The sequence below is a fragment of the Canis lupus genome, chromosome 17 (assembly GCF_048164855.1).
Source record: "Canis lupus baileyi chromosome 17, mCanLup2.hap1, whole genome shotgun sequence".
NCBI lineage: Eukaryota > Metazoa > Chordata > Mammalia > Carnivora > Canidae > Canis > Canis lupus.
In genome coordinates, this window is record NC_132854.1 from 20,343,736 (window position 1) to 20,366,324 (window position 22,589).

Sequence of the window (22,589 nt, forward strand, 5' to 3'; positions counted from 1 at the left end):
ATGTACCATACATTATTATTTTACATTGTATATATTATATGCTATATCTTCACACCTGGAATATGTACTATATATCATATAATTTAGTGTATATAACATATTTTATACCACATTTAATATGCTGTATATTATAAATTTCATACTATGTATATTAGACACTTGTATATACAATTTAATTCACTTAGTTATCACAATAACGTTAATGAGTAGGAACTGCTATTGTCAAATCTTACAGATTAGGATTGAGACATATTCTAATTTCCTATGCTAAAAAAAGTTTACGATTAAAATTCTTAGATAAGCCATAGCAAAAGGGTAAATATTATTAGATTGCCTGTGACTTTTTCTGGTATTAGTTGTGTCAGGAATAACTACTACCAAGGTGCTAGTGGCACTTGGGTGACCTTAGCGTGACATTTATTCCTCAATACTACCCGACGCATTTTAATTTTCTGCCGCTTGGAGGCACTTAATTTTCTGCCGCTTGGAGGCACTCTTGCACCACAGGACAAATCTTTCAGTCTTTACACTTGGTTTCTCGTGAGCCTGAAAGGTGAGGACTGAGCTTTAAACCACACTGTAGAATTTGCCAATAATCCCAGAACACATCTAAATCAATAATGTTGGTGAGCAGAACCTGGCTTTTCTGGATTGATGTTGCTATTTCAACTGTGTCCCAAATACTTCTCATCCAAAAGATCCCAAGTTCTTCCAGTTAGGAAAACTCAACCCATTTCTCCTTTTTCAGACTAATGGTCCTAGGCAACCGAGAGCCCAGAAACGGGGATTTAGGCTCAGCCCTGGATGTGGTGGGACCTGCCTGAGGACCACAGAGCTGGAGCCTGAGAATACCCTATGCTAGACTGAAGCAAAGCAGATAGAAAGACCAAATAAGGACTCCACCCAAAGAGTCTGGGCTTAAATGAAGAAACAATACGTAACTTAAGAAATCAGAAATTTCCACCTTCAGGGAGTTTGATGGGAGAGTGGGGGATTAAAACCAGTGAGCATCCTGGAAGGACATTTTTCAAGTCTCCCGGCTGCAGATGGGGAGGGGCAGTTCATGGGAGCTCATCTGGCTGAAATGGAATTAGAACTATGATTAAGAATTGTAAAACGAAAAAAAAAAAAAAAAAAAAAAGAATTGTAAAACGAATTCAACTTTGGGTGTATCTATACTATCTACATATATAATATGTGAAAATTAATTGTAATGTTTTATATTAATTTATATGAAATCATATACAATTGAAACTCATTACACTAAGATGTGCTTTTTTAGTAAAAAGTTTTCATATTAGAATTAATATGAAACACCCATGTATGTTACACAAAGCACTAGAATAAGATTCTTCTGTTCCTTATCTTGTCACCACCTGCCTGAGTGACTCTGAGTGGCCCAATTTACCCTGATGAAAATTTTTTATAGTATTTTAACTATAAAATTCACTCAGGATCTCTAACATCCTGATAGCTTTAAATTCTGTGGCTCCCCCAAGAAAGGTATACCCACAAAATACATTTTTGACTCATGTAAGATTGTATCTCTTTTAAATGAAATACATTTTATTTTTCAAGTATTGTTCTGAAATGCTTAAAATAGTGATTTCCCGTAATTGTTTTTCCTCCTGCTGTAAGAACATAGCTTAACAACTGTGATGTTTTATGAAAACTGAAGATTTTTTTAAGTCAAAAATAAATAAATCGGAGTGGTTACTCAGAGCTACAACAGCTGTGTTTTGATGTTTACAACCACAGATGTTAGATGTTTCCAGATGGAAACAAGGTTGTCAGTCTTCAATTTCCTCAAAAAAAGAACTATATAATGATGAGTAGTTAAAAACCAGTTTCATAGTTGCTCCATGATGCTTGTCATGAAATTCTACAGTTTGCATGCAATGTATGTCTACTATAGCTATCTGGTAGTATATTTGGTTCAACATTTAAAACGGTCTATTCATTTAATATCATTCTACATCAAGTACTGACAAAAATGTTCATAGTAGTGTTTCAGTTAATGCCACCATTAAAAAGAAATCTTGAATTACCTTGTTAAGTTAGGGCTATGGACTCTTAAAATATTAGCAAACAGAATGGTGAGAACTTAAAAAAAAATTCACACTTTTGAGGGATTATGTCTATTTCAGAGATCTCTGACTAGCCTGTTTTTATAATGATAAAAGCAGGTAATACCTATTGCACTTTACTTTGTGCCCAGCACTTTGCTAAATACTTAATAATTCACTTTCATATGCAAAACTTGCAATGATTCTATGAGGAAGTTATTGTTATCCTCATTTTACAGGTGAATAATTGAGGCTTAGGAAGGTTATATAACTTGTCAAACTTCATACAACCAGACACATGACTCAGCCAAGTTTCAGATCCAGATTCCTCAGCCCAAGTTCTTACTAAAATACCCCCCAACCTCCCATTATTCCATGCTTTTGCCACATATGATCTTATTTCATAATTACAACCACTATAGGAGGAGAATAATGTTTTTCTAAATTATTAAAGAGAGGAACTGAAACATAGAAATGGCAAATTAAGAACAACAGAGATCACGTTGGTGTTCCAGACCAAAAGGTTCTAGAAGTCTTCCCACAGCACTCTAAAACTATAAATTAGGAGTTCCAGAGGTCTCCATCATTTCCTGTTACCACATGAACAAATAAAGCCCCTTCCTAAAACGGACATACTTAGCCTCTCCTAACTTACTCCCAGAATACTCGTAAACTATATTATTGATTGAATATTAAAGTAGAATGAAGATATTTCAGATATACAATTCTCTACATTTACCTGCCATGCATTTTTTTTTTTTGCTTTTTAGTTTCCTTAACGTTTTTCAGCTTTCTTGAGGTGTATTTGACTAATAAAATTATAAGATATTTAAAGTTTGCAACATGATGGTTTGATATACCCATACATTATGAAAGAGTTATCTCCAGAAAGTTAACACATCCATCACTTCAGAAATTTGCCTTTCTTTTTTAAAAAAGATTTTACACATGAATAATATGCAATATTTGTCTTTCCCTATCTGGCTTATTTCACCTAGCATAATGTCCACCAGGTTAATCCACATTATCACAAGGGGTAAGGTATTCTTTTGAAGGCTAATAATATTTCATTATATATATGATTAATATATATAAATATAATACATATGAATATATGAATATATAAAAATATAATATAATTATATTTCATTATATATATATATATATATATATATATATATATATATTTCTTTACTGATATATCCATAGACAGATACGCAGTTGTTTCCATTCCTTGGCTATTGGGAACAATTACAAGGAACATGGGAGTAGAGATATCTATTCAAGACAGGATTTCAGAGGCATCTGGGTGGCTCAGTAGGTTAAGTGTCTGACTCTTTATTTCAGCTCAGGTCATGACCTCAGGATCCTGGGATAGAGACCTGAGTCAGGCTCTGCTCAGCACAGAGTCCATGTGATATTCTCTCTCTCCTTCTCCTTGGCCCTCTGCACTTCCCATCATTTGTGCTCCTGCTCTCTCTCTCTCTCTCTTCTTCTCTCAAATAAATAAATAAATAAATAAATAAATAAATAAAATCTTAGAAAAAAAGACATGATTTCTTTTCCTGAAGATGTATATCCAGAAGTGAGATTGCAGGATCATATAGCAATTCTATTCTAATTTCTTGAGGAACTTCCACATTATTCTCCACTCACATTCCTATTAACTGTGTGCAAGAATTCTCTTTTCTCTTCACCCCTACCAGCATTAGTTTTCTATCATCTTTGTGATAATAGTCATCCTAACAGGTGTGAGGTGATATCTCATTGTGGTTTGGATTTGCATTTCCCTGATGAGGAGTGATGTTGAGTGCCTTTCATATACTTGTTGACCTTTGTCTATATTTGACATTCTCAGAGAAGCTAATTCCTTAAAATAGATATTAAGGATATGTATAATCTTTAGACTAGAAAACTTTATATAGACATACCTATATGTCTATATAGTCTAGACCCTAGTCTAGAACTTTTCTGAATAATTTTATGGTGCACATCTTCACTATGTACTAACTACCAGAAACTGAATTGTTAAGTAGGAAATTGATAGTAACAGGGAAAACAATTATTCCAGAACAGACACATTCTTTATTAGCTCTACAGTGCCTCTGAAAAATATCGAGGTTGTTAATAAACCAAACCAAAACAAAGACAATGCATAGATTTAAATCCCCTGGGTTTTGTTGAATGTTCAGACATACAGAAAAACTGAACACAATCCTAGCAGAATTTCCTGATGATATTAGTTGTACTTTGCTCCCTTAAGAAAATAAGGGAATACTGAAAAGTATTTTTAAGCATTCATACTTGAAATATAAATTTCTACAAAGTTTGAATCTGTTAACAGGTACAACCCAAGGACTTGGCTGTGAGGGCCTTAAAACTGTATTTGTTATAAGAATCAGGGATGCGCTATTGGGCAATAAGTGTTTAACTTAGTTTGAGAACCATGAGTATTAAAAACTAAGAATGTTGAAGGGAAAGTTTAAATATCCAGCATTTGGAGTTAACTCTATTCTTGTAGAAACAGTTTTCAGTAATAATGGGCAAATAATTGATATTTGAGCTCATATATCAAATTTCTCAGGATGCCTGAGTGGCTCAGTGGTTAAAGTGTCTGCCTTTGGCTCAGGGCATGATCCCGCGGTCATAGGATCGAGACCCGCATCAGGCTCCCTGCATGGAGCCTGCTTCTCCCTCTGCCTCTCTATTTCTCTGTGTCTCTCCAGAATAAATAAAATCTTAAAAAAAAAATAGTTCCTCGAATAGCATGACCTAGAAATGTGGCATTTCCAACCTGCACAGGTATCTGTGGCACCTTTTCATGTAGGAATGTCAGGAATAAGAGAATAGGAAAAAGTGAATTCTCTTTGATATTAAGGTAAAAGACACTGTAATAGAAGATAGGATAAAAAAGGAGGGATTGTTCAAGGAAGCATTAATATGAAGAGCAGTACTCCTGAAAAACACACTTTATTAAAGACAAGTTAGCACACTACAGACAGCCTTTATAATACTTGGATGCAAAAGGAAAATAAAGGATGAAAACCAAGCCAGAGAACATAAGGTGACTACATAAGAGCTCTGGTAACTTCTGGAAATATGGAGCCAGAGATCTGTATTTCTTGCACTGTTGTAAGCACACATGTATGTGCACTTGTGTGTGTTCATGTGTGTCTGGCTCACATATCTTCCATTCTTATTCTATTAAAAAATGCCAACCCATTTCTCAAAGTCAATGGATACACATGACCCAAACGAGGATACCTGATTCATTCTACAAGATTTTACTAAGTAAACTAACAGGAAAAGTTTTACCTGACAGGCCATGAAATTGTTAGTGTGAATCCAGAACTGCCAGCAAAAGATCCTTCATGCATGATGGCCCTGATATAGTCATGATAGCCCTGATAGTCATGATATAGCCCTGACTGCTCCAGAATATAGCTAAGATAACCTAGGAAGAAAATTGTAAAAGACTAATGTAGAGAGAATCCTGAAGACATTCAGTTTTCTAGCTCCATTTGACCTCAGTATCACCCTTGCCCTTCCTGGATATGTGGGCCAATAAATTTCATTTTGAACTTGAGCTAGTTTGCATTGACTTTCTGTCATGTACCACTAGAGAATAGTGACTATTACAGAGGACTTAATTCACTGGTTGGAACTATGCCCATGGCTACAGGAATCTACAGGATTTCAAGTAAAATACATGTGTGTATGAGGTTGAGGAAGGGAAGGAGTGGGGTTGCTTTTTTCTAGGTCTTAACCCAGAGAGCTGGGAAAAATATAACTGACCCAGATAACCAAAAGATCATATTCAAACATATTAGAGCTAAAAAGAAAATAATGTAAACTTTCTGTGGTTGCAAAAAAATTATAGAAAGCTCAGGAAGAGATAAAGGGGGCCTGGTGCTCACAAAAATAAACTCATGCCAGGTGAATGTTCCAACCCTTAGACTTTAAGGCTTAGTAAAGCACATGACAGTGGTGTTGAGTAGCAGTGCTGGTGGATATCAAATGATTGTACTTGGAAACTCTTTTTGAAGTCTACCATTTAAACTATATTTTAATACTTGTGTGGATTTATTTTACTCATTTCAAGTAGAGAAATCTGCATATATCTTGGTTCCATGATATTTGTAAACTTGAAATTTGTGAATTACTTTTATAAATATGAGTATGTAGATATAAAGGAACCCATACATTCAGCACTAGATCACAACTGGCACCGGTGTCAGACCCAATACAATAAAATGGACGACTGCAATGATAGTGCAACTCTGAGATATGTAAACTATTTCCCCCAGACGAGTAGTCTTGAAATTTGGGCAGATTTTCTTAATCTATATCCTTCATGTGGAAGCTACAATAATGGCAGGACACATTGCTTATATGTTACACAGCCCTGAAATTCCTGATAAAAGTTAAAAAGCTAACTCCTTTAGAAGTGTCTCCAAATTTGCAAATATCTTCTCCCATTCTGTAGGTTGTCTTTTAGTTTTGTTGACTGTATCCTTTGCTGTGCAAAAGCTTCTTATCTTGATGAAGTCCCAATAGTTCATTTTTGCTTTTGTTTCTTTTGCCTTCTTGGATGTATCTTGCAAGAAGTTACTGTGGCCGAGTTCAAAAAGGGCGTTGCCTGTGTTCTTCTCTAGGATTTTGATGGAATCTTGTCTCACATTTAGATCTTTCATCCATTTTGAGTTTATCTTTGTGTATGGTGAAAGAGAGTGGTCTAGTTTCATTCTTCTGCATGTGGATGTCCAATTTTCCCAGCACCATTTATTGAAGAGACTGTCTTTCTTCCAATGGATAGTCTTTCCTCCTTTATCGAATATTAGCTGCCCATAAAGTTCAGGGTCCACTTCTGGAATCTCTATTCTGTTCCACTGATCTATGTGTCTGTTTTTGTGCCAGTACCACACTGTCTTGATGACCACAGCTTTGTAGTACAACCTGAAATCTGGCATTGTGATGCCCCCAGCTATGGTTTTCTTTTTTAAAATTCCCCTGGCTATTCGGGGTCTTTTCTGATTCCACACAAATCTTAAAATAATTTGTTCTAACTCTCTGAAGAAAGTCCATGGTATTTTGATAGGGATTGCATTAAACATGTATATTGCCCTGGGTAACATTGACATTTTCACAATATTAATTCTGCCAATCCATGAGCATGGAATATTTGCAAATGACATGTCAGATAAAGGGCTAGTTTCCAAGATCTATAAAGAACTTATTAAACTCAACACCAAAGAAACAAACAATCCAATCATGAAATGGGCAAAAGACATGAACAGAAATCTCACAGAGGAAGACATAGACATGGCCAACATGCATATGAGAAAATGCTCTGCATCACTTGCCATCAGGGAAATACAAATCAAAACCACAATGAGATACCACCTCACACCAGTGAGAATGGGGAAAATTAACAAGGCAGGAAACCACAAATGCTGGAGAGGATGCAGAGAAAAGGGAACCCTCATACACTGTTGGTGGGAATGTGAACTGGTGCAGCTACTCTGGAAAACTGTGTGGAGGTTCCTCAAACAGTTAAAAATAGACCTGCCCTACGACCCAGCAATTGCACTGTTGGGGATTTACCCCAAAGATACAAATGCAATGAAACGCCAGGACACCTGCACCCCGATGTTTATAGCAGCAATGGCCACGATAGCCAAACTGTGGGAGCCTCGGTGTCCAACGAAAGATGAATGGATAAAGAAGATGTGGTTTATGTATACAATGGAATATTACTCAGCTATTAGAAATGACAAATACCCACCATTTGCTTCAACGTGGATGGAACTGGAGGGTATTATGCTGAGTGAAGTAAGCCAGTCAGAGAAGGACAAACATTATATGTTCTCATTCATGTGGGGAATATAAATAATAGTGAAAGGGAATATAAGGGAAGGGGGAAGAAATGTGTGGGAAATATCAGAAAGGGAGACAGAACGTAAAGACTGCTAACTCTGGGAAACGAACTAGGGGTGGTAGAAGGGGAGGAGGGCGGGGGGTGGGAGTGAATGGGTGATGGGCACTGGGGGTTATTCTGTATGTTAGTAAATTGAACACCAATAAAAAATAAATTAAAAAAAAAAAAAGAAGTGTCTCCAAATTATATGGAACCTAAAATGTCCTAAAGGGGAAGAAAAGAAATTCTCAAAATATCCACCATTCTCAAGAGTCACCAGCTTGACAATTAAAAAATAATTTGGGGAATTTAGTGCTTCTCACAGTATACTTATGAGAGTCTTCTGCAGGGTTAGAAAGTCTCATCATGATTCTGTTAAATATTTGCTGGACAGGAAATTTCAGACTGAAATAAGGAGGGAAATACAACATCCTAAGAGTTAAAGGCTGAGAAATTTTCAGAACTTACAGAGATCTGATTGCTTGTATTACAGTCTAGGGATCCTGAGCAGCATCGGTAAGCTAGGGCTAATGCAAGAGCCAACAACAGTGCTAGAGTATGAAGTTATCAACACACATATAACACATATTTTAAAATCATAATAAATATAAACATAATAGAGCTATGTAGATAGTTTCAAATCCAGGTATTAGACCCGGAGATCAGAATCTGATCCAAAACCTAGAGTCCAATGGTCAACCAACTGGTGGCCATTGGACTTTCAACCAGCCACCCAGGTGCCACCCCGCCTATATTCTTTTTATTTTTTTTTTAAGATTTTACTTATTTATTAATGAGAGACACAGATTGAGAGAGAGAGAGAGGCAGAGACACAGGCAGAGGGAGAAGCAGGCTCCCTGCAGGGAGCCCGACGTGGGACTCGATCCTGGGTCTCCAGGATCAGGCCCTGAACTGAAGGCGGCACTAAACCACTGAGCCACCTGGGCTGCCCTTTTCTTATTAACCATAAACCCACCTACTATACACCAAGAGTAATCTAGCTAAGACATAAATGTAATAGAGCTTACTCTTATGATTTTACATAACGTTGAACAACAACAACAAAAAAAATCCAAAGTCTCTACATAGCATCTTAGATCCTTTGCGTCTATCCATACTTCTAGGACTATCATGTCCCTATTTATACTATTTATACTTCAACTGTACTTAAATCCTAATATTCCTTGGCATCTAAACCATGTGATCTCCAGCCTCTTACTGTTTTCAAATATTCTTACCTTTGCCAGGGATATACCTCTAAAACCACCCCCCCATCTCTACCCTCACCATCCCCAGCCCCAACCCCCCACCCCCAGAGCTGACTCTGCTCAGATAAATAATAACCAAGATATCCCTGGTAGGCTTGGGAGGTGCTCTCATTATTTTGATGCTATAATGTGAACATCCCTTTCATAACTTTTATGAAAAAACAGCAGTGCCCTTTGTCTATCTACCTCTCTAACCTGAAGGCCTCTTGGAAAAGATATATTTATCAAATATATTTTTATTGCTTTTAATATCTTGCACGTTTAACAGTCTACTACATGCTCAAAAGTCATTTACCGCATGAATGAACAGATAAGCATATTTTGTATGTTTACACACCAGTATCCTGTCATACGTTAGTTCATTTGGCAGACTTTATTAAAAGTGTGATAAGAAAATGATCTATATTAATGTTAAATCTGGTTAGGTGATATATATAGGTGAAGTATTCCAAATGATGTGAGAAGAACTCATGCATTGAAGCTTTTCTAAGTTTCTGTTGATGTTTTTGCTCATAAAATATTACATAAGGATGCATTACTTAACATTTCTGAATCTCAATTTGTTGCAATGCAAAATGTATATGCTCATAGATATCTCACTTTTTATTTTGAGAATTAAATGTGAAACATATGTAAAAGTTACTCTCCTACTGGCTGCCAGATTGTAGGTGCAAATAAATATATTTCTTTTTTCTTGGTTGAAAAGCGTATATCCAGCTCATCTCAGAGACATGAGACTCCATGAAGGAACAGGATGAAATGATATGGTAGTTTTATTTACCATTAAAATTTGACTGAGACAATATGTTTACTCACATTTTGTGTTGGTTTAAAGAGAACAGAGTAATATATTACAAATATTTAACATAGAAAACATCCAGTTTCCTCTAAAGAATTATATTAATTTGTGGTAAACACTACTAGCCGCTCTCCTTCTTTGCCAACTAAATCCCAATTTTATTTAGGGCCTCTAAGTCCCTCACTACAGGGTTATATCCTGATTAGTTTTAAGCATTATGGTAAGCCCACTCTCCCCTGCCAGCTATTCATGCATTCAGTTCCCCTTGTATCCAGGGGTGGCCACATGACCAAGTTTTGGCAAATCCAGCATAAGGAGAAATCTGTGGGTTATGGAGAGTGGCTTGTAGGGAAACTATTGCTTTCTGACAGCAGACATACCATGAGGATAACTAATTTTTGCTGTTCACTTTTCTCCTCTTTGAACATGATTTAAGCTTGTGTTAACAGGAGATAATTACAATATTCATGTGATCATGAAATAATAGGACAAAATGCCAAGTCTCTGAGGATTTCAGAATAAATACATAGAAGGTATCTGGTACCTTAACTACTTCATAAGGCTGCTGCATCCAAACTTAGAAGCACCGGTCTGAAAATTTCATGTGAGAGAAGGTAGCAAAATATGCTTCTCCAGAATGCATTGCTTTGGTGTATTGATTATTTTGAGCTGTAGGCACTTAAAAAAAATGCAGCAAGTGGCTTTCTCTGAACTCGCCTTATCTGCCTAAAAACAGATCCTCCAAAAGGAACTCAGTTGTCATAAATCCCCTTCCTAAGAGTTTCATCAACCAGGGAAGATTGACTTTTATCTGGTCTGCTTCTAGGAGACTACAAATGGACACCTCACCTAGACAGACTTTGTCACAAACTATCATACCTTCCATCTGTTTTTTCTAGGGGCCCATTCATCTTTCTTAAAAAATCATTTACTCTCCTCCAAGAGACCTACATCCGACACCCTCCTTTCCCTCTGTGATTTAAACCAAAGTTAATTCACCTCAGAGAGTTAACTCAGTTTTTTCCTGGGTATCATGCATGTATACATAAAGTATACATTTTAACACAATTCTATTTGGCTTTTCTTATGTTATTCTGTCTTTATTATAGGAGTCTCAACTAACAATTCAAAAGAGTGGAGGAAAAATATTTTTTTCTTTTCCTACATGAGAAAAGCATGTTTCTGTTACTCGGTTCTTTTTTTTTTTTTTTTAAGATTTTATTTATTCATGAGAGACTCAAGAGGTAGAGGGGCAGAGACATAGGCAGTGGGAGAAGCAGGCTCCCTGCAAAGAGCCCAATGCGGGACTCGATCCCAGGACTCCAGGGTCACACCTTCAGCCAAAGGCAGACGCTCAAGCACTGAGCCATCCAGGTGTCCCCTGTTACTTGGTTCTTCTATTACTTGTGATGAAAACCTTCCTGCCTGATATGATGCCCAATAAAGGTAACACTGAAGAAGAAAAAGAACTGCATATGACACTGATGTTGCGGTACCAGCCTGAAGAATGTGAAGCTAATGTGAATTGTAAACTCTGTAGGTTCTGAAAAATATTGTGTGTATAAATTAAATTAACATGTTATAAAAATTAACATATTATAGAAAACTGGATTAATGCTAACAAATTGGGTGCATCCAAAGTCTGTTGTATGTTTGACTTTCTGCCTATTTCCATAGTGTTGACTTTGCTTATTGCTCTCAAGAAATGAATTCTTAGAGTCTGGGGGATCTAGAAAAAATTTAATAAGATGGTAAAAGATTATCATAAGATGGTAAAAGATTATCATAACATTTCCTTTTATTCCATTTTTTAAAAGACTTAATTTATGAGAGAGAGAGAGAGAGAGAGAGAGAGAGCGAGAGAGAGAGAGAAAGGCAGAGACACAGGCAGAGGGAGAAGCAGGCTCCCTGCAGGAGCCCAATGTGGGACTGGATCCCGAACTCCGGGATCACGACCCGGGCCGAAGGTAGACACTAACCTCTGAGCCACCCAGGCGTCCCTCTTATTCCATTTTTATTTTTAGTTATTTTGTGTACAATGCAGTTAATTTCCTGTGGATTTTTTCTTTCTTTTTCTTTTTCTTTTTCTTTTTCTTTTCCTTTTCCTTTTCCTTTTCCTTTCTTTCTTTCTCTCTCTCTCTCTCTCTCTTTCTTTCTTTCTTTCTTTTTTTTCTTTCTTTCTTTTTGGTGGATGATTGATACACTATGGCTTTCAAAGACACACTTGACCTTGAAATAACTTCCAACCCCATTGTCCACATATGCAGGGCTTTTCAGTTCTTATAAAAGATATATTTTCAGGAAAAAAATATTCTTTGATGCTAGTGGATAAATGACTTATAAATGTGCTCATCAGTATTCATTTTTAGCAATGTTTAATTTGAGTAAATGATTTAATGGGATGCAAGCATTTGTCACAAGGAATAAAGACGTTTTTGTTTTTAAACGAAGATGATCTACCTTTCAAATAATTCTTAGGTGGCAGCTTACTCATGAGGAAAGTCATGCCTGGAGCAGGTGTCTAACTATGTGATAAAGTAACTGTCATGGCAGAAGGATGAAAGATGGAGACTACTAAACATTTTGGATAATGATTCAAAAAATCTGAAGAAGAACAGATAATCCCAGAGCATGATAGCTTCTGAAAATAGTTTAAAAATGTATGAAACTATTGCTTCTGCATAATTTTAACACCTTTTGAAGTAACACAATCAAAGAGGCACAGTTCTTCCAGATTAAACATATTTTATTGATTTTTATCTTCAATGGAGTGAATGCTATTGAGGTTTCATTTGTACAAGTTTGAATACCTAGTTTAAAGTTATATTTTTGCACTGTGAACTTTTCCCAAGTGTACATTGATCAAGTAGTACTTTTTTTTTCTTTTGATTTGTTCTGTTATATCAAAGAAGCAGTCTGTTCATATGGATACAGCCAAAAAAGTAGACTGTTTTTTGGCACACATCCTCAACAGTGAAAGTTACTGTGAATTTAAGTAAAGTGAATTAAACCACAGAAAAATGTGAATATACCAGATCTCTTTTGGCTGAAATTTCTTTGAATTTCACAAATTGTCTTCTTACTTTAGATTTATGTAAAACTTCGAGATGTTTGCTATAACTGTTCACCTCATATTTTTAAATGTTTATACTGTATTGGCCTTCTAATATTCTCTGTTTTCTTTTTTTGACCACACCAACCTTCCTTCCTTTCTTTACTTCCTCCTTTCTTCTACTTTTAAATTTTTAATCACAGAAATCCTGAGAAACTTATAAAATCCTTACATACTCTTCCCCATAAAATATTTGTATTCATCTCTGTATCTTTCAAAGTCTTCATGGACCATCTGTAGCCTACACATGACAACAAGATAACGAATTTTTGTCCTAGGAAAGTCAAATAAATAAACAAATGAGTAAGTGAAAAAATAAAATAAGATAAAATAAAATAAAACATAAAATAAAATAAAAAGAGAGGCCTAAGATCAAAGAGGATGGAAAGGAATATCTGATTTCAGTTTGTATTGCTCTGCATGGCTCCGATTCTATCATTTTGCTTTTCTCCAAACCCGCACAAGAACATTTGCTTGAGCAACTGCACCTAACAACAATGAGAAAAAAGTTATCTTAGTAAAATTGTTATAATGACAGATATATTCAATTTTTATGAGATACATTAGACTGTGTAACCAAACATGGTAAGGCAGTGGTACTGTGAAACCACAAACAAAAAAGGTCAGTTCTAGGCTATGAATAACTCCAAGGATTACTGTAGTGACACCACATCATAGGAAGAAGATATGTGTCACTATGGGATGCAATGTCTTACACAGCCAACATTAACTGGGGCTTGGCTGTATCAGCCAAGACTTTAGAAGTCACCACTAAGTTGACTGTATATTCAAAAGATGAACAAACACTACCTCTTGTATTCATCCCCAGCCCTACTATTACTCCTCTGCATGGTATTTAAAGTCTGGTATAATGTGGCCTAAATATCTTCATTTTAACTCAATGAATATTACTGTAAATCCAGTGTTCAAATAATGTGCTAGGTCTTGGAAATACACTGATGACCAAACAGACATACTTCCTATAAACATGGTGCTTATGGTGTCTGCACAAATCTTTATAGCTCTTATTTATTCTGGCATAACAATATTTATTCAAAGCATAACAAGTCTGCTTTGTCTAGCATATCATAAACTCCTTAAGTGTTCACGCTTTTTTATTTGTTTTAAAGAAGTATGCCTACTATAATTGTGTGTAGTATACACTCAATGAAAATTAATTTTTTTCTTTTTTTAAGATTTTATTTATTTATTCATGAGAGACAGAAAGAGAGGCAGAGACACAGGCAGAGGGAGAAGCAGGCTCCATGCAGGCAGCCCGATGTGGGACTCGATCCCGGATCCGGGGTTCATGCCCTGAGCCAAAGGCAGACGCTCAACCACTGAGCCACCCAGGCGTCCCTGAAAATTAATTTGAATTAAAAATCTCTTGGACTTGATTCAGAGAACAAAATGCGTCATAAATTTGCCATTGATTTTAGAATCTCCCTCGTTATATCTGGTAGTTCTTTGTTTTTCTTTCATCCTGTGTATTATCTTCAGGATGTTTTTCATTAATCTCTAAGTCCACCCCTCTTTACTCACTGAAAATCATCTCAAATCCATGCAGATAGTTTTCACTCCTAAAGCAGTGCTCCCAGTCCTTTGGTCTGAAAGCAGAGCCCCCAAACAGATGGACTCTTTGATCAGAGACTTCATCTGTTTCAGGGTTGCAACAGAACCTGGCCATGTTCATCAATTGTTCTCTAATAGTGCCCTATCAGCCATCTAAGATTAGTCCATGAGTACCCTTTCCCAGCCTGCACTGTCTCATCCACACAAGAACTCCCAAGAATGCAGATCCTCTAAGACAGCCCCTCACACAGATAGGAGTTTGGAGAAGATGACAAATGACCTATATCCCTTATTAGGGCCATTTCATCCCATTAAATGAATGAATGCTTAAAGAGACTATTTGTTACTAGGGTATAATTTAATCAACCTCATATAGGATGAGGAGAAAATGAGTAATTAGAACAAGTGCCCAGAACATGAATCAATTTTTTTCTCCATCCAGAGCAAATGTGCTCCAAGCTATTATTGTCTTTTCACCTATCTGCTATACTTCTTGAAAAACCATTTCAATCATTTGTGTTCATTAGCTAAAGCAATGTATTATATAAGATTTTCATAATTTTAAAATGATATTTTTATACTTTAGTTGGATTATTCTAAAATAATAACAATTATTTTCTAAAGTTATGCTTCTCATCAGTACTTTTTACATTGAAATTCTTTAAAAACAATTTGATTTGCAAATTATCCAAATGTTAACTCAATTTTATTTTATTTTTTTAAGATTTTATTTATTTATTCATGAAAGACACAGAGAGAGAGAGAGGCAGAGACACAGGCAGAGGGAGAAGCAGGCTCCATGCAGGGAGCCCGTCGTGGAACTCGATCCTCAGTCTACAGGATCACGCTCCAGTCCGAAGGCGGTGCTAAACCGCTGGGCCACCAGGGCTGCCCTCAACTCAATTTTATTCATACTTAATAAGTTCAAATTTTTATGAATATAATAAATCCATGTAATGAAATAATGGCTATATTATTATTATAATTATTATTATTATTTGGCATTTTATTTTATTTTTATATTTTTATTATTATTTTTCAATAAATTTATTTTTTATTGGTGTTCAATTTACCAACATACAGAATAACCAATTAGTTAGATAAATAAAATAGAGAATTAATATTTTATTTATTTATTTTTAATTTTCATTTTAAGTACATAAATTCTACTTATAGTCCTAAACTATATGAACTGTCAAATACATCATAAAGCATTCAAAAGCAAATCCAAAGACAGCACAACTAAATGATCCACTTAATTTGGCAGAAAATATGTTTTCTGCAAGGAAAATTGATAAACAGTGTGCATAAACAGATACAATGTGCAGTTTTTAGGAACTAGAAATAATTTTGAGGATAAAGAGAAAAAAATCTTAAATGTTATATAAAATTAATGGTGCACTTAAATGAATCAATTAGTAAATATATAAGGGCTTTTCTGCTGATTATTAACATGGAATTATTGTGTTGGTTAGTGGTCTAGATTCACAACCAGGAATAGTGTATTTCCAAAGTCTACCACTGTAATGAAACACGAAGTCTGGTGGAGGTTTGTTTGTTTGTTGTTGTTGTTGTTTTGTTTTGTTTTATTTCTTTGGTTTGCTCCTGAGGACGGACACTTTAATATTTTTATAAAGTATTGTAATAGCCTTCAAGATTTGCAAAAATAATAGTATTTTTCAATTTTTTATTTTAAGTGCATTTGGATAAAATAATTCCAATTAAAACTGGGGAAGAAAATTACATATCACTTTATTTTTTTATTTTTTTTATTACATATCACTTTAAAAGAAATTTCTGTGATAATCTATATCACAAAATAATAATCAATCCAAATCTTAATTTACATGCCACTTTTCTAGGAAAAACTTCACTGCTACTAAGACTAGGCTAAGTCTTCCTGATACACATTTTCTAACCATCTTATATAGAATTTATTATAATTACAGCAAGTTATTTATTTACTCAATGTTTGTCTTTCACAGGAAACTATGGGTTACCATTTGAGGCATTGATCAGGTTTCTTTCATTTAACGCTCGATTCCTACCAGCTAGCCCTGTGCCTGGCTTCCAGAAGATACTTTTTTTTAAAAATAAATTTATATTTATTGGTGTTCAATTTCCCAACATACAGAATAACACTCAGTGCTCATCCTGTCAAGTGCCCCAATCAGTGCCTGTCACCCATTCACTCCCACCCCCCACCCTCCTCCATTTCCACCAACTCCAGTTTGTTTCCCAGAGTTAGGAGTTTTCATGTTCTGTCTCCCTTTCTGATATTTCCCACCCATTTCTTCTCTCTTCCCTTCTATTCCCTTTCACTATTACTTATATTCCCCAAATGAATGAGACCATATAATGTTTGTCCTTCTCCGATTGACTTATTTCACTCAGCATAATACCCTCCAGTTCCATCCACGTCGAAGCAAATGGTGGGTATTTGTCGTTTCTAATGGCTGAGTAATATTCCATCGTATACATAAACCACATTTCTTTATCCATTCATCTTTCGATGGACACTGAGGCTCCTTCCACCGAGGCTATTGTGGCCATTGCTGCTATAAACATCGGGTGCAGGTGTCCCGGCATTTCACTGCATCTGTATCTTTGGGGTAAATCCCCAACAGTGCAATTGCTGGGTCGTAGGGCAGGTCTATGTTTAACTCTTTGAGGAACCTCCACACAGTTTTCCAGAGTGGCTGCACCAGTTCACACTCCCACCAACAATGTAAGAGGGTTCCCTTTTCCCCACATCCTCTCCAACATTTGTGGTTTCCTGCCTTGTTAATTTTCTCCATTCTCACTGGTGTGAGGTGGTATCTCATTGTGGTTTTGATTTGTATTTCCCTGATGGCAAGTGATGCAGAGCATTTTCTCATGTGCATGTTGGCCATGTCTATGTCTTCCTCTGTGAGATTTCTCTTCATGTCTTTTGCCCATTTCATGATTGGATTGTTTGTTTCCTTGGTGTTGAGTTTAATAAGTTCTTTATAGATCTTGGAAACTAGCCCTTTATCTGATACGTCATTTGCAAATATCTTCTCCCATTCTGAGGGCTGTCTTTTAGTTTTGTTGACTGTATCCTTTGCTGTGCAAAAGCTTCTTATCTTGATGAAGTCCCAATAGTTCATTTTTGCTTTTGTTTCTTTTGCCTTTGTGGATGTATCTTGCAAGAAGTTACTGTGGCCGAGTTCAAAAAGGGTGTTGCCTGTGTTCTTCTCTAGGATTTTGATGGAATCTTGCCTCACATTTAGATCTTTCATCCATTTTGAGTTTATCTTTGTGTATGGTGAAAGAGAGTGGTCTAGTTTCATTCTTCTGCATGTGGATGTCCAATTTTCCCAGCACCATTTATTGAAGAGACTGTCTTTCTTCCAATGGATAGTCTTTCCTCCTTTATCGAATATTAGTTGCCCATAAAGTTCAGGGTCCACTTCTGGATTCTCTATTCTGTTCCACTGATCTATGCGTCTGTTTTTGTGCCAGTACCACACTGTCTTGATGACCACAGCTTTGTAGTACAACCTGAAATCTGGCATTGTGATGCCCCCAGATATGGTTTTCTTTTTTAAAATTCCCCTGGCTATTCGGGGTCTTTTCTGATTCCACACAAATCTTAAAATAATTTGTTCTAACTCTCTGAAGAAAGTCCATGGTATTTTGATAGGGATTGCATTAAACGTGTATATTGCCCTGGGTAACATTGACATTTTCACAATATTAATTCTGCCAATCCATGAGCATGGAATATTTTTCCATCTCTTTGTGTCTTCCTCAATTTCTTTCAGAAGTGTTCTATAGTTTTGAGGGTATAGATCCTTTACCTCTTTGGTTAGGTTTATTCCTAGGTATCTTATGCTTTTGGGTGCAATTGTAAATGGGATTGACTCCTTAATTTCTCTTTCTTCAGTCTCATTGTTAGTGTATAGAAATGCCACTGACTTCTGGGCATTGATTTTGTATCCTGCCACGCTACCGAATTGCTGTATGAGTTCTAGCAATCTTGGGGTGGAGTCTTTTGGGTTTTCTATGTAGAGTATCATGTCATCAGCGAAGAGGGAGAGTTTGACTTCTTCTTTGCCAATTTGAATGCCTTTAATGTCTTTTTGTTGTCTGATTGCTGAGGCTAGGACTTCCAGTACTATGTTGAACAGCAGTGGTGAGAGTGGACATCCCTGTCTTGTTCCTGATCTTAGGGGAAAGGCTCCCAGTGCTTCCCCATTGAGAATGATATTTGCTGTGGGCTTTTCATAGATGGCTTTTAAGATGTCGAGGAATGTTCCCTCTATCCCTACACTCTGAAGAGTTTTGATCAGGAATGGATGCTGTATTTTGTCAAATGCTTTCTCTGCATCTAATGAGAGGATCATATGGTTCTTGTTTTAACTCTTGCTGATATGATGAATCACATAGATTGTTTTACAGGTGTTGAACCAGCCTTGCATCCCGGGTATAAATCCAACTTGGTATGGTGAATAATCTTCTTAAAGTATTGTTGGATCCTATTGGCTAGTATCTTGTTGAGAATTTTTGCATTCATGTTCATCAGGGATATTGGTCTGTAATTCTCCTTTTTGGTGGGGTCTTTGTCTGGTTTTGGAATTAAGGTGATGCTGGCCTCATAGAACAAGTTTAGAAGTACTCCATCTCTTTCTATCTTTCTAAACAGCTTTAGGAGAATAGGTATGGTTTCTTCTTTAAACGTTTGATACAATTCCCCAGGGAAGCCATCTGGCCCTGGACTTTTGTGTCTTGGGGGGTTTTTGATGACTGCTTCAATTTCCTCCCTGGTTATTGGCCTGTTCAGGTTTTCTATTTCTCCAGTTCCAGTTTTGATAGTTTGTGGCTTTCCAGAAATGCGTCCATTTCTTCTAGATTGCCTAATTTATTGGCATATAGCTGTTCATAATATGTTTTTAAAATTGTTTGTATTTCCTTTGTGTTGGTAGTGATCTCTCCTTTCTCATTCATGATTTTATTAATTTGAGTCTTTTTTTGTTTTTAATAAGGTTGGCTAATGGTTTATCTATCTTATTAATTCTTTCAAAGAACCAACTCCTGGTTTTGTTGACTATTCCACAGTTCTTCTGATCTCGAGTTCGTTGAGTTCTGCTCGAATCTTTATTAACTCTCTTCTTCTGCTGGATGTAGGATCTATTTGCTGTTTTCTCTCTAGCTCCTTTAGGTGCAAGGTTAGCTTCTGTATTTGAGTTCTTTCCAGTTTTTGGATGGATGCTTGTATTACGATGTATTTCCCCCTCATGATTGCTTTTGCTTCACCCCAAAGATTTTGAACGGTTGTATCTACATTCTCATTAGTTTCCATGAATCTTTTTAATTCTTCCTTAATTTCCTGGTTGACACTTTCATCTTTTAGCAGGATAGTCCTTAACCTCCATGTATTTGAAGTCCTTCCAAACTTCTTGTGATTTAGTTCTAATTTCAAGTCATTGTGGTCTGAGAATACACAGGGGACGATCCCAATCTTTTGGTATCTGATCAGACCTGATTTGTGACCCAGTATGTGATCTATTCTGGAGAAAGTTCTATGTGAACTTGAGAAGAAAGTGTATTCAGTTGAGTTTGGACGTAAAGTTCTGTAGATATCTGTGAAATCCATCTGGTCCAGTGTATCATTTAAAGCTCTTATTTCTTTGGAGATGTTGTGCTTAGAAGACCTATGGAGTGTAGAAAGCACTAGATTGAAGTCACCAAGTATAAGTGTATTATTATAAGTATGTCTTAATTTTGGTTATTAATTGATTGATACATTTGGCAGCTCCCACATTAGGGCATATATATTGAGGATTGTAAAGTCCTCTTGTTGGATAGATCCTTTAAGTATGATATAGTCTCCCTCTTCATCTCTCACTACAGTCTTCGTGGTAAATTTTAGTTTATCTGATATAAGGATGGCTACTCCTGCTTTCTTTTGAGGACCATTCGAATGGTAAATGGTTCTCCAACCTTTTATTTTCAGGCTGTAGGTGTCCTTCTGTCTAAAATGAGCCTCTTATAGACATCAAATAGATGGGTCCTGCTTTTTTATCCAGTCTGACACCCTGCGCCTTTTGATGGGGTCATTAAGCGTGTTCACGTTCAGAGTTACTATTGAAAGACATGAGTTTAGTGTCATCATGATACCTATTCAGTCCCTGTTTTTGTGGATTGTTCCTTTGGACTTCTTCTTAAAGGGGAATTTTAAGAGTCCCCCTTAAATTTTCTTGCAGAGCTGGTTTGGAGGTCACATATTCTTTCAGTTCCTGCCTGTCTTGGAAGCTCTTTATCTCTCCTTCCATTTTGAATGAGAGCCTTGCTGGATAAGGTATTTTTGGCTGCATGTTTTAGTCATTTAGGGCCCTGAATATATCCTGCCAGCCCTTTCTGGCCTGCCAGGTCTCTGTGGAGAGATCTGCTGTTACCCTAATACTTCTCCCCATAAAAGTCAAGGATTTCTTGTCTCTTGCTGCTTTAAGGATCTTCTCTTTATCTCTGGAATTTGCAAGCTTCACTATTAAATGTCGAGGTGTTGAACGGTTTTTATTGATTTTAGGGGGGGATCTCTCTATTTCCTGGATCTGAATGCCTGTTTCCCTTCCCAGATTAGGTCAGTTTTCAGCTATGATTTGTTCAAATACATATTCTGGAGCTCTGTCCCTTTTGGCGCCCTTGGGAACCTCAATTAAACATAGATTTTTCTTCCTCAGGCTGTCATTTATTTCCCTTAATCTATCCTCATGGTCTTTTGTTTTTCTCTTTTTTCCTCAGTTTCCCTCTTTGCCAACAACTTGTCTTCTATGTCACTCAGTCCTTCTTCCACCTCGTTAACCCTCGTCGTTAGGACTTCTAGTTTGGATTGCATCTCATTCAATTGATTTTTAATTTCTGCCTGATTGGATCTAAATTCTGCAGTCATGAAGTCTCTTGAGTCCTTTATGCTTTTTTCTAGAGACACCAGTAGCTGTATAATAGTGCTTCTGAATTGGCTTTCTGACATTGAATTGTAATCCAGATTTTGTAACTTTGTGGGAGAGAGGACTGTTTCTGATTCTTTCTTTTGAGGTGAGGTTTTCCTTCTAGTCATTTTGCTCAGTGCAGAGTGGCCAAAAGCAAGTTGTATTGGGAAAAGGAGAAAAAGAGAGAAGAGAAAGAAGGAAAGAAAAGGAAAAAAGGAAGAAAGAAAAAAGAAAGAAAAAAAGAAAAAAGAGAAGAAGAGAAAAAAGAAAAAGGGGGGACAAACAAGTCAAAAAAAAAAAAAACAAAAGAAAAAGAACAAAACAAAACAACAAAAAAGAAAAAACAAGGGGGAGTAGCCTCTGATTCTATATACTGTAAGTCCCTGGAATTCCCCTGGAACTTTCCAGTGGTGCTTGGTCAATAATTTGTTTTTCCCCTATCCGTCTAGCTGGTCTTCTGGGGGAGGGGCCTGTTGTGCTGATTTTCAGGTGTGAGCACTTGGGGGAGCTGCTCTGCCCCCTGCCTGGTGCAGGGCTCAGTGGGGGTGGTTTACCCCGTGAGGCCCCAGGAGGAACAACCGCAGTGGCGGGGCCAGCCCTGGAGCCCTGGAGTCAGCTCCCTCAGTAACCCCAGAGCTCTCCGTCTGCAGGGCCTGGAGGCTCCAGGGCGGGGCCGCTGATCTGCTCAGCTGGGGCAGGAGCGTCCTCGCTGTCCTGGGCCCTCCCGGCCTCTGCCTGTCCCGGGGGAGGCGGGATCCTGGGCTGTGTCCCGGCGCCCTGTGCTCCGGAGCCTGCGCTGGTGGATTCGCGCTCCCGCCCCGCAGCCCCCTCCGCGGAGCCGCCCCCGAGCCCCCCGAGCTGCTCCCGCCCCGCAGCCCCCTCCCCGGAGCCGCCCCCCG